The following is a 12,120-nucleotide window of genomic DNA, read 5'->3' on the forward strand; positions in this document are numbered from 1 at the left end:
GCATATTCAGGTATTTTATGTCCTCTGACATTTATTTTTCAGCCGCAGTGTTTTCATTTTACTTAACCGCTTATGTGGAAGTTTCATTTAGGATAGCAAATAATGAAGGTGAGTGTTAACATTCTTGGCTTTCATGCAAAGGAAATCCTTCTGAAATATATCTCACTGTACCTTGAATCTCTAGAGCTTCAGAATTTATATATGCCCTTGTCCAAGTTTATATCATCTAAACAGCAAGTGGCTATGCCACTCCACCCATTCAAAAGCTTTCCAAAAGCTCTCAGCAAGTGAGGGTTTTTTCCCAATATCTTTTCTTTCTCCTTGTATTTGACAAAAGCATTTTAATATTACAGCAGACAAAGCTTCTCTTGTGAACTGGCCTCACTTCCGCAAAACATTAAGCACATGATTAACTTTCAATGCATTTTTAAAATTTAAGATCGAAATATATCCCCATATGACGGATATTGCTGAAAATTCACATACGTGAAAGTAAACACATGTTGAAATGCTTTGCCAAATATGAATGGCTGTCCTGTGTGCTGAAAGATAAGTATATGCTTAACTGTTTGGACATTTTTTAATATCAGTAAAGTTTTGTTCCATGTATTTTTTTTAATTCTTCAACAAATCCCATTAACAAACCATAAAAAGGTTTTAAAAAGGAGAGTCCTGATGGTTTCATAAAGGGTTTCCATTCATTAAATGCTTAGGATCATGTTTTCATAAATGAATGTTAGTGCTTATTTTGTATTTTTATATTACTTAAATGAATTACTTTTATGAAGTACGCTACTTTATGAAGAAATGTCTTTGATTTAACTGAGCTAAAGTATGACCTTTCCTTTTCTCGATTTTATATACAGAAAGTGTAATTTCGTTTCCTCCTCTTTTGTTGTTTCTTTCTTTCACTTAAGCTATTACCATTGAGCTTTTAGTTGTGTATGAATAAAATTTACCCTTAAAATGAGGCAAATAGTGAAAATTCCCACAGAATGTCATGCTTTTTTAGTTAATTAAAGCTAATAGTTCCACAGGGAGTAGGTGCTAAAAGTTACACTCTTCTGTACAAGTTCAGATAACAATTCAGTATGTTCCAGATGATGTGCCCAAGCTCTATAATTATCGTCTACACTTTCTTTTCCAAATGAAAGGCAACAGTTTTTGATCAGAAGATTGTGTGTCCCAGAAAATTCCAGATGCATTATTATATTAAGGCGAACATTTAAGTCCTAGGTAAGTAATATATAGAGAAGCTGGGAGGTAAAATCTATGTCTGCAGACATACAGTTAAAACACAAAATTATAAGCAAGGCTCTTTTATGCCATATTCTTTGCAGATAATCATATTCTGTGCTGTACCTCTTCGTCATAGCTACTCACCGTTTGCTCACTGAGCTGAGCAGTACACAATTGCTCTGCTATTTTGTACACAACAAATACAATGAGAGCAGGATCTCAGCTGGGACTTTTGGGTGGCAATGCTATTACTGTTATTGCTATTACTCTTCCTGTTACCATTACAGTACTATGCTATATGCTCTCTTTCTAGTCCATGTCAAAGTGTTCCTTCGTAAGCCAGTAAAGAGCTGATGGGACACTCAACCAGTTCCTTTTCCTCCTTCCTCAAATCCCACTTCTTCACAAAAAAGATTAGAACTTGAATGGCAGCAAAATAATGAAATAACTGTGCCTACTGTTTACATAAAATTTACAAAGAGACTGCCTAGGACATTTTTTTTGTTTGTGAGAGTATTCAAAACATCTGAATACAGGTAGAAGAGCAGGCAAAACCAAGCGATGACCATTTACACCAAGCAGTGATGAAAAACCATCCAAAATCTTGCTTTTTTTGAATTTCATATATAAAACCCAAGATCTCATAGTACTAGCAACTGTATAAAGTTTATACAGGTGTGTTTTCAGAAAGTATAGATCGTATCCAAGTATCAAAACCTACTCAAATTCTCTTCCCAGTTAACTGTGAGCTTTGCCTGCTGCAAGAAATGCAGCCAGTCTCACATCACTTAAAATATTTGCTCAGCTCAAGAAGAATTTCTCACAAACCAGATTTATTTTCAGCACAGCACGTTGAGTGATACAATAGAGATTATCTCGCATGAAGAATTTGTATCTATTGCTACAATAATCAAAATTATTAATACATTTTCACTATTATCTGAATTCCTTCAAGTTAGAGTTTCTTTCTGGTGCCACTTTACCAACATAAATGAAGAGACGCAGCTGAAAAGTCTGTGCCGAAGCTATAGTTTTATACTTGCATTTCTTGAACTACTTTTACATTTGCCCTGTTATCTGAGGGGGATTTCCCCCCAGTTCTATACATACATTGCCTTTCAGAAGCATCTGTTTGTTTTTTTCTCACCCTAAGTATTCCACCAGTTACATTGCTCAGTCCATGCCTTGAAGTAAGACACACTTAAAAGTTGCTGGCCCCCGTTCACACCATGGAACATTCTTACTGTTAGCAACTAAAATCCTCACTATCTCCCACATCCTCGCCTCCTCACTAAAATACCATACTTTCCTTGCTGTCTGTACAGCAGTCTTTACGTCAAGCTCTTTCCTGAGTGCTGGGTTCAAGTTTCTAAATTGGAGGAAACCTTCTGACCTTTTCCAGAAGCTCACAGACACCAGGAGAGCCATAAGTCACCCAAATCTGGCAGTAAACCTGCCTGCATGTCTATTCTTTTTGCTTTCTCTCCTGTGCTTTCATATTTCATTGTGTCTCTCGGTGGTCATGGCTATATATACTTACCTAATAGCATAGTCTCTTGTGTGCTCTTGATAAACAGCCCGGAGCCCCACCCCGAAGATTTCATTGGCACGTGTACAGAGATGCTAAATAACCACAGACGAGCTATAGGTAAGGGCTTCCAGAGCTCGCCGGGTTGTGTGATCCCAGATGTGATTACCTTTAACGTGGCAGCAAGCCACACAAAATAGATACTGCTGTAGTCTGGCCCACAGTTTGCAACAGCCCGGTGATAAACCCGGCAGGTATGCAATCCTACTCCTGACAGCTTTGGTCCTGCCCATGAATACCCCCCAGAGACTGCAGAGGGTGAATGATGAAGGGAGCCACAGGAAGGTGATGAATCTCTGGTGCTATTAAGAGCTAGTCGTTACGTTTTGGTTTCCAGTCGTGATTGATGAAGCTAAGGAAAGGGTCAGCGTAAGGGTCACTGTTTTCCTTCATTCTCTGAAGAGGCACAAGATAAATTGCAAACAGGATGCTTTTTTTTTTTTTTTTTACCTTACAGCAGTAGCTAATAATCCCAGTAAACAACGCATTTAATAAAATTGTTTCGTGCAACTGTTTGTGCCTGTGTTAATTTACAGGATTTGCAAAAGCAAGGGCCAAGTGCTGGCTGCTAGAAAAATGCGAGTCAGACCCAGCCACATCTCTCCTGGACAAGCTCCCCTCTCACCATTCTCACCTGGCAGCACGCGGAGCTCCACACGCAGCTGAGCATTTTCAAGGGCTTTGCAAACATTTTCTTTCTGAGTAAAACCTACTTTTCACAATTATCTGAATCAGTCTCAGTTTTGTCTGTTGACTTGGTCATAAAGAAACCACTTAACATTATTTTAAATGCATTTCCAACACCTCCCTGAGCAAACACACTGCCAAACATCTTGCCGGCTCACCCACAGCCCATTGCTTCTATTACAATGAAATCAATGGAAAAGGCACAGCGGTGTATGGATGGACCCTTTATAAAGTTCACAATAAAGTGAAGGGCTTAGATAAGGATGAAAATAGTTGCCTGGATTTTTAGAGCCACGTACGTGGCAGATGTGTTTTGTTGTATGGGAATACACAGCAGCTTCCTCTTTCCAGTGGCCAGAGTCCTGGCATATTAACATGGAACAAGTTAAATAAATGTCAGAGCAGAAAATCCACTAATATAACCACATTAAATTATTGTTATTTACTATGATAGTGATAAAAGAAAACAGGATCTAAACTCAGATAGGCAGGCAGTAAGCCTGACTGTGAACTTCATCTCTCTCGGGAAGAACACAGGTATTTTTAAGTGGATAGACTAAAATATTCATCAAATACATAAGTGGGTCAGGAGTTTATCAGCCATTTCTTCCCCCACACCCCGAAAAAGGCTCTTCTACACAAACCATTAGGGTCAATCCTGAGGTCAAGGGCAGCCAGTCTGGACCAGGCGGGCCATGCTACCCGCCCTGCACAGGACCCCGCATACAGGTCTGCTTTGGGTCCTTGGGAACAGCAGGGAGGGGCAGCTCGGGCTCCCTGCACTGTGTCCGTATGTGGCTCCCGGACTTTTCCCTTGATGCCTGCAGGCAGGGACAGGGAGTCACCGTCCCGTCCTCCAGCCCAGCCGCTGCTGCTGCTGCACCGGCGCCATGCACCCTGCTGAGAGGGGCAGGCGGGATGCAACCCGGTCCAGGGAATGGGATCTCCAACTGGGAAGCAACTGTCGGGGTCAATGGGATAGCCGCAAGGGTCAAGCTCGGGCACTTACATTTGAATCCTGCAAGTATTATGAAAAATATTTCCACAGGAAAGATTTATAAAGGAAATCTATAACCTGTAGTTCCCTAGGCAAGCTGTCTCTTTTGCTGAATATCTCAAGCAGTTTTCACTCTGCTTGAATAACCTGCAATTATTTGCTTAATCAGCTTTTCTGTTCATTGAATCGGGACACCTGATTAGGAAAAGGAACTTCCACCCTATGATTTAGATTACAAATCACGTTAAGAGAAACTACTGAATTTCAGACATGCTGCATGAAGATTCATGGAATTTCTACAAAGCAGAGAAGCTTGTTTAAAATTGTTTGGCTAACAAATATAAAAAATTAATAGTTCTGGGAAAATCACTTGTACTTCATGAGAGATCAAGAACTGGAGAAGGAACCAACCATTATTTTGTCCAAATACAGAGGTCCTCAGCTCTGTATTTAGGTGTTTACTAAGCTTTGAATGAAAGTATAAATTTCAGAAGGGATCTTCCAAGAGAAACTCCCACGGGGCGCACAGCTCATCTCAAAGCCTGGCAAAAGCCCAATGCCTTCCTACCTTTTAAAAAAAATTATTTTTTGGCCGATACTGCAGTTTTAAAAAGGAATGATGCAACTCCCTCAAACACATAAATAGAGTCCATGTCCAACTTAGTAAGTCATCCTTCAAACTAAGGATTTTTTTTAACTGTCTTTTTAACTTCCACCCTACAGAATGAAAAGACAGATGGATGCAGTAGACTTCGTAGGTAAAATTTAAGTTGGATTTGATTAAAGGAAGCTCTTAAGTAATGAAGATCTTTTCCCCTCCAATGCAAACATGAACTATGTCCTCTCGTACAAGAGTGCTCCCAACAGGGACTTCCTGTGGATGTTTTGTTAGCATTTTCACACGTCCGTGTGCCTGCCTGCGATAATACAAGTTGCTACAACATGGTGGGATTTCTTCACTATACATAGCACTGTGGTACTCACTGCCCAGCGCAGCACAGCATCGAGACTCCCAAGAGAGTGGAACAAGTGTGCCCTGTTGGTCTGTCACCACGGCTAAGCAGATGCCCAGATTTCCAAGGCCAGAAGGGAGTGTTATGATCACCCCCTGGTTTCACATTTCTCTACTTGCAGGTAAAGGAACATTTGAGCAAGACTGGAACAGGACAGCATTAGAGGAAACAGATATCCTCATTCCTCATACAGACAGTATTGAACAGAAATGTCAGGTTAGGACCTTGTTTTTCTGACATAACAAGAGACGATTATCAGCGCTTCTGTCTCAGTCTATAACCTCCACACAGGTTTTATCCATTTTTCTATGCTGAGGTAATAAACACTTTGTTTGTAACGGAACAACTGCTCCTGAATTTCAGGAACAGACTCTGTGTTCCTGAAATCTATGAATACCACTAACAAATATACCTACTTCTTCATTCCTATTGAATATTCAAAGGACGATCACAGAAAAACAGCCATCAATAACTCATGGAGCATTAACTTACTGAGTTTCTCCAAAATGCAAATGAAGTCCTAGCAACCAGAGCTTCAGAAAGGCTACTGGATGGTCACTAGACTCCCTAGGAGTCTTGATATCTAAGATTATATTAACTAATTTATAACACAGGCATCATTTGTGGGAAGACACAACCGTAACATGAACAAGCAGTCTGTGCAAACACAACCATGGCACGTGGCTGGGGGCGTGCACTGCCAAAGGGCTGGTGGGCAAGCTGCAGCCCTTTTGACTCCCCTTTCCTCCTCACTCGGTCCATAAATTGTTGTCTCCTCAGCTGCAACAGATGCTATGAAACAGCTTCGTTTCAGGTAGAGGGGAAGTCGTAGCTGCAGAACATCTCTCCCTCCCTTTTCCTTTGGGACAGAGTGGGATAACGGAAAAGAGCATGGGAACTGACAAGTGGGATATATGACTTCCAACAAAAACATCTTCATGGGAGACTCTATAACAGATTTAATACACACACACAGACACACACATATATATCCCAACCAACCCAGTCTTTGAGAGAATATTCTTCCATATTCTCAGAAACACTGTAGGTACATATGTATGTGTATATACACTCATACAGCTGTGCTATCCAGGTCACATTTAGAGTTTAAATAGACTCCCAGACTGGCAGGGGAATTTAGTCCATCAACAACAAATTTTATTAGTACTATATTTAAAATAAATCATGTTTGAAGTCTGGTACACGGTGCTACCACACAACAGAGGAGGACCCAGGCCTGCTTCACGTGCCAAAAGGGAAGGACCACTGCTTGTGGGTGCAAAGCAGGAGGTTGGTTAAAAGTATTTGGATATACGCAAGCAGGGTTAAATGCAGGGAAACACTGAAATCAATAGGCATCAGCTTTCAGCCTCTCTCGGGGAAGGCCAGAAATGACTCTCACCTGAAGGAAAGTAAAGTCTAATGAACACTTGTAATATAATGATAAAACTTCAATTCACTTAAACGAAAGTACCTGACTATAAAAAGTAATTTATTACATACTATAAAAGAGAAAACGCAATTACAGACACAGAATGCAAGAAAATGCTATTATATAGAGGATGAAAATTGCTATACTGTAACTAAGATAAACTCTCATTTATGGATTTATCTAGGGAAGTTCCGATCTATGATGGCTACCTCAGAAAACCATTGTGTTCTGTGCAGTTGTTGAGTAAGTAAAACGGAATTTACATCCCAGTGAACGGGAGAATAGAATGTTATCAGTAGATATGTTTTATTTTTTCCTTGGGAATAGTAATATTTTTCCAAATTAAAAACCTGATCCTGCAAACATTATCTCTCCTGCCCATAAGCAAATTTTCTGATGTTTAAATGTTTCTAATTTGTGCTTGCTCTCAAAAAATCCTAAGTAACAGGACTTTGATCTGAACATGAGGATTTACCAAATAATCTGAGTAAAACACTTTTTAATCTGTGGGTGGTTATAAAAAAATTTTTTTTGGACTCTATATTATTCATGGAGGTCATTGGACATCACAAATTATGATTCCTCCTCCCTAAAACCTTTTAACCTGCAGACTGTGAAGTAAAAAACAGTGAATTAAATTCTGTCCTTCTGACCTTTAGGTTAAGCCAAGTCTGCTCTGCAGTTTCATCAATGAAGCAGTCACAGTTATATTGCCCTCCTTCCAAAAGGCTGCTAAGCACTGAACCTACACAGTGGTATTAAAAGAGCAAATCTGAACAAATGATACTGGTTTCAAATGCACATTCTTACTGGACATAGCAGACCTGATTCAATGCCCACTGAAGTCACTTGGGATGGCATTCACCTCTTTTAACTTTAGACATTTAAAGCAGAGATATCTACACCTCAGCCAAATCTTTGTCTTTATAGTCAATGGAAGAAAACAGGTCCTTTAGGGTGTGTCTCCTCTGACCAGTTTTTGACTGCTACATGTGGATGGAATAAATCACACTCCTGGAGCTCCTCTTTCTTTCCATTGATTACAAAGTGATCACAGCGTGACTCAGATGACTGCTTTATGGACATCTGAAGTTAAGTGAGAGGAATTGGAACCTCTGGCTCCCAAAGGGATTTGTTTTTTCACTCCCTACAAGGTAGCACCCTGGTGCAAGTGTGAATCAGGACATGGGAATTTTCAGTCTCTGCAGTTGTACCTGTGATGAGGAAAACTTCAGAATAACCTGAGGAGGAAAGGAGCCCCCAGTTCTTTCCTGAGAAACCCTAAGTGCCCTAGTGTGCATCTTATGGCTCACACAGATCTCTGGAGGTGGAGAGCAAAGTCAGTGTTTATTTAAATTAATTAAAATGCATTAAATGTAAGCTCCAAGCTGTAGACCACTAAGTCAGAAAATATAGTGGTCTCATTTTACACAGGAGAAGATACCCGATGCTGTCTCATGCATGCCTCACACATAAACTCCTCAGCCAGCTCCTGTCACAGCAGTTGGGGAAATCTCGAGCGGTTGCAGAGTTATGCCCTAACCTTGTGCTGAGGGGACATCCTGCTTGTCCCTACCTGTGGGCAGCCAGTGACACTTCTGAGTTTTCAGTATTTCCCCACGGTATTGTCTGGCAGATAAGGATGGATGGGCAACAAACAGGATGAACACGGGAAGCACGAAGCAAAGAAGGGAACATGTACCAGCAGTCACTCAAGGGCGTGACCTTTCATGGACTTGCTCCAAAGACTGTGGGTGCATAAAACTCACTCTCGGGTGAATTTACAGAGAGGTGTCTGTTCTATATAAACAGCTTTCACTGCCCCAGCATTTTCTAATTGCAGCATTTCAGATGCAATTCTAAGTTGTCAGCAATGTATCTAATGTAATTCGGAGACTGGGCACTGAAAGAGACAGGTAAAAGCCTTTCCCTTTTGTTCAAACCCTGCTTCTGCTAAGGTAACTGAAAAACCATATTTAATTAATACAGAACAGAGTTAATCCTCTTCCATTTTGTTCTGTGAACTGCCAGGAGACAATAAATACAAATTCAACGCTGCAACATGAGGCATCCTTTCTCAAACTTAATATTAAAAAAGTTAATTGTATACCAATTATTTGATTTCTTATTTTAATTATTGAAATTTACTTATTATGAAACCTGAGAGGGAAAGATTCTAAGTCAGGAGTTATGCTTGAGTAAAAAGCCAGAGAGAAGTACAAGATTTGGCTCAGTGCATAGCTTCTGTAAATGAAAAGTTGGCTTGTTTTTTCACAGACGTATGTAACAAAAACAGCTTTAAAAAAAAGAAATAAGACAAGAAGGAAAAGAAAGAGCTTGAATTTCCAGTGGTGCACTTTTAAGCATTTGCATAAATACTTAATGCTTCCAGCTCTGCACTCTCAAGAATCCATAAACAAGATAACTGGTTTCTTTATGAAAGAATAACGTGGGTCTAAAACACTATATAATGAGATGCAGCTTCCTTTGCAAAAATTGCTAAAACCCTAATTGCTAACATAGTACCTGCCCTTAAGGAAGGCACATATTTAAATGCATTAATTATAATGTGTTGACTGTATTATGTAAGGAACGGATTTATTTTTTTTCCTTCAGAAGATGCTAATCAGGTCCTGTGGCAGATTTGTTTGAGAGTGCAAGTCCCAAGCTTTTATGTTTTAATTTAAAATAAATTATGAGTAGCAAATTTCATTCTCTTATTTACATTTTTTTCTTGTTATTATATTTCCCCCTGTGCTCCCCAATCCATTTCAGAGAGAAACTTCCCATTTTTCTATGTCCTGTTTGGAGATTTTATGCACAAAATCCTCTCTAAGTAAACACACTGACAAATTTTACATTAATTATTTTTGTGATGGTAAGATTCTCAATTAATTACTCGAGTACACTGGTGAGCAGGGTTGAATTTTAGCACTGATAGTTCGAATGCATTTCCTTCTTACGCTTGGGAAAACCATCTCTTGACCTAAGGCTTCATACAGGCCCACGCAGCATCAAGTGGTCAGCTCTGAGCCATGAGGATAGATTTATGTGAACATAAAGGTTTCACTGCTGCAGGTAAACAATAGTTCCAGTAAACGTTTTCAATTTGTCCCTTTTTTTTTCCATTGCAAAAAATATGAATGAGATAGAACATAATCTCCGCTTATTTTAGTCGTTGTGTTTGGATTGATCTATCTAAGACTTCTCACCCTTTTTCTGACCCAGTGCATGGGAATGGTCCTCCAGTCACACCTGGCACATGGAGACAGATCAGAAGGAAGGCCGGGTACCTGAGTCACTAACGCATGACTTGCAGGCTTAAGATAGGGAACAAAATGAATGAATTTAGCCCGTTACATTTATCAGGACTGTATTCTGCTTTGGCTTCATTTCACATCACTATTCCGGGACTTCTGCCTCAGACCTGCTCAGAATTCTGCACCAAACTGCAGCGTCTAAGAGCAAGCAGGAGTAACGCAGAAATCCACTGAATAGTAATCTTCATTTTTATTGATTGTGTTAATTAACTCAAACGTATGCTTAAGCTCATTCAGTAACTTCCACAGCTTTCCATCCTCCATGAAACTTGGCCTTGAGAAGATAAATGTACCCTGGATCCCATGGAGAAGACAGATGAAGAGAGGGGTAGCTGGACCACAGGATCGGGCACTTACCTCACATGCGGACAACTGGACAAAGAGGCAGCCTGGGACTCGTAACTCCGTGGCTGAAGGTTGGAGACCCTGCTAACTGGAAGGGACGTTGGGGGATTTGCCACAGAAAGGGAAGTTTGCCTCTGTCTTTTCTCTGCTCCACATTGTTTTGTTTCACTCCTTTTTCTTCCTTCCATGGTGGAGCAGGTCAGTTCATTAGTATGCCTGAGTTCGGCACATGGGAGAACTGGGTAATGATGGTTTTGCACCCTTCCCAATTCATACAGATCAGGTCAGTGTCTTGGCATGTTGACTTCCACCTCTTCTTGAACATGAACCTCACTCTCAGTTCTCCTTCATTGATGGTCCTGAAGCAGGTACTTACTTTCAGCTGCAATTGTGAGGAGGATGCATCTACAGATGTATGTAGTTTCTGATAAAATACTATTACAGGTGTTTGAAATAAAGCAGAACCGAGCTGGGCCTCTTTTTCTCTCTCTCTCTTTTCTCTCTTTTTTTTTTCTTTTTTTTTCTTTTTTTCTTTTTTTTTCTTCTTTTTCTTTTTTTTTTTCTTTTTTTTGCCTTTTTTTAAGTTGCTAAGCAAAACGTGACCTTTTGTCAAGACCTTTTGTTTTTCTGAAAAAGAAAAGTTGGCTAGGTTAAGGCACCAGCGTGTGAGGTTTGCACAGAGTTAATTCAGGCAAGCATTCGCAGGGAAGACTGAATGCACTGAACAGTTAAGTACACCAGCCATAACCTTTGATAAACAGGCTTGCTGACACCCTGCTGCCCTTCTGCAGTCGGTCTCACCCTGCACCTTGTACCTCTTTCTGCAGAGCAGCATGGCCAAAATGGCGCTGAAGTCAACAGAGTTCTTTCAGGTTCAGACCACCATGTATGAGCTGACAATAATCCAACTGTCCTCTGCATTTAATATGGCTCTCGCCAAGATCACCTTGAGAGGCGGCACACAGACAGGACTTTCTGTGGAAGCTCTCCACCAGCAGCGCCTGCTCCCCCCTCCAGCCACAGCAACACTTGCCCAACACCTCTGATTCCGGGAGAGACTTCCAGTGCTGTTTAGCGGGTGGGAAAAAAGAAGGAAAAAAAAAAAAAAGGTTGAAACTTTTCTCTGCTAGTCACACGGAGCATGTATAGCTGAGGGAAAGGATGGTAGATTGCTGATGATTGTCAATTAAATTCAAGGTGCTGAGTACTCAACAAAACCACCACAGAAATCCAGAAGATGAGAGTGTAGTATTTTGGGGTGGTTTTGCTGTTGTTGTTGTTGTTGCTCTCGGTTTGTTTTTCTCAAATCCTGAACTGAGATTTTTCTTCCAGAAATTAAAAAGAATTCCTGAGCTAATGTGATATTGAGTCACTGCAAAACAATACATTCCCTTTACTTCCCCGGCACATTTTGTGTTCGGAATAAATCAGTAACTAAAATAAAAATACTTTTATGCTATTCAGAAGAGGACTTTGTTAGGCAGCCAAGAATTTTCCCT

The sequence above is a fragment of the Calonectris borealis genome, chromosome 3, assembly GCF_964195595.1.
Source record: "Calonectris borealis chromosome 3, bCalBor7.hap1.2, whole genome shotgun sequence".
Classification (NCBI taxonomy): Eukaryota; Metazoa; Chordata; class Aves; order Procellariiformes; family Procellariidae; genus Calonectris; species Calonectris borealis.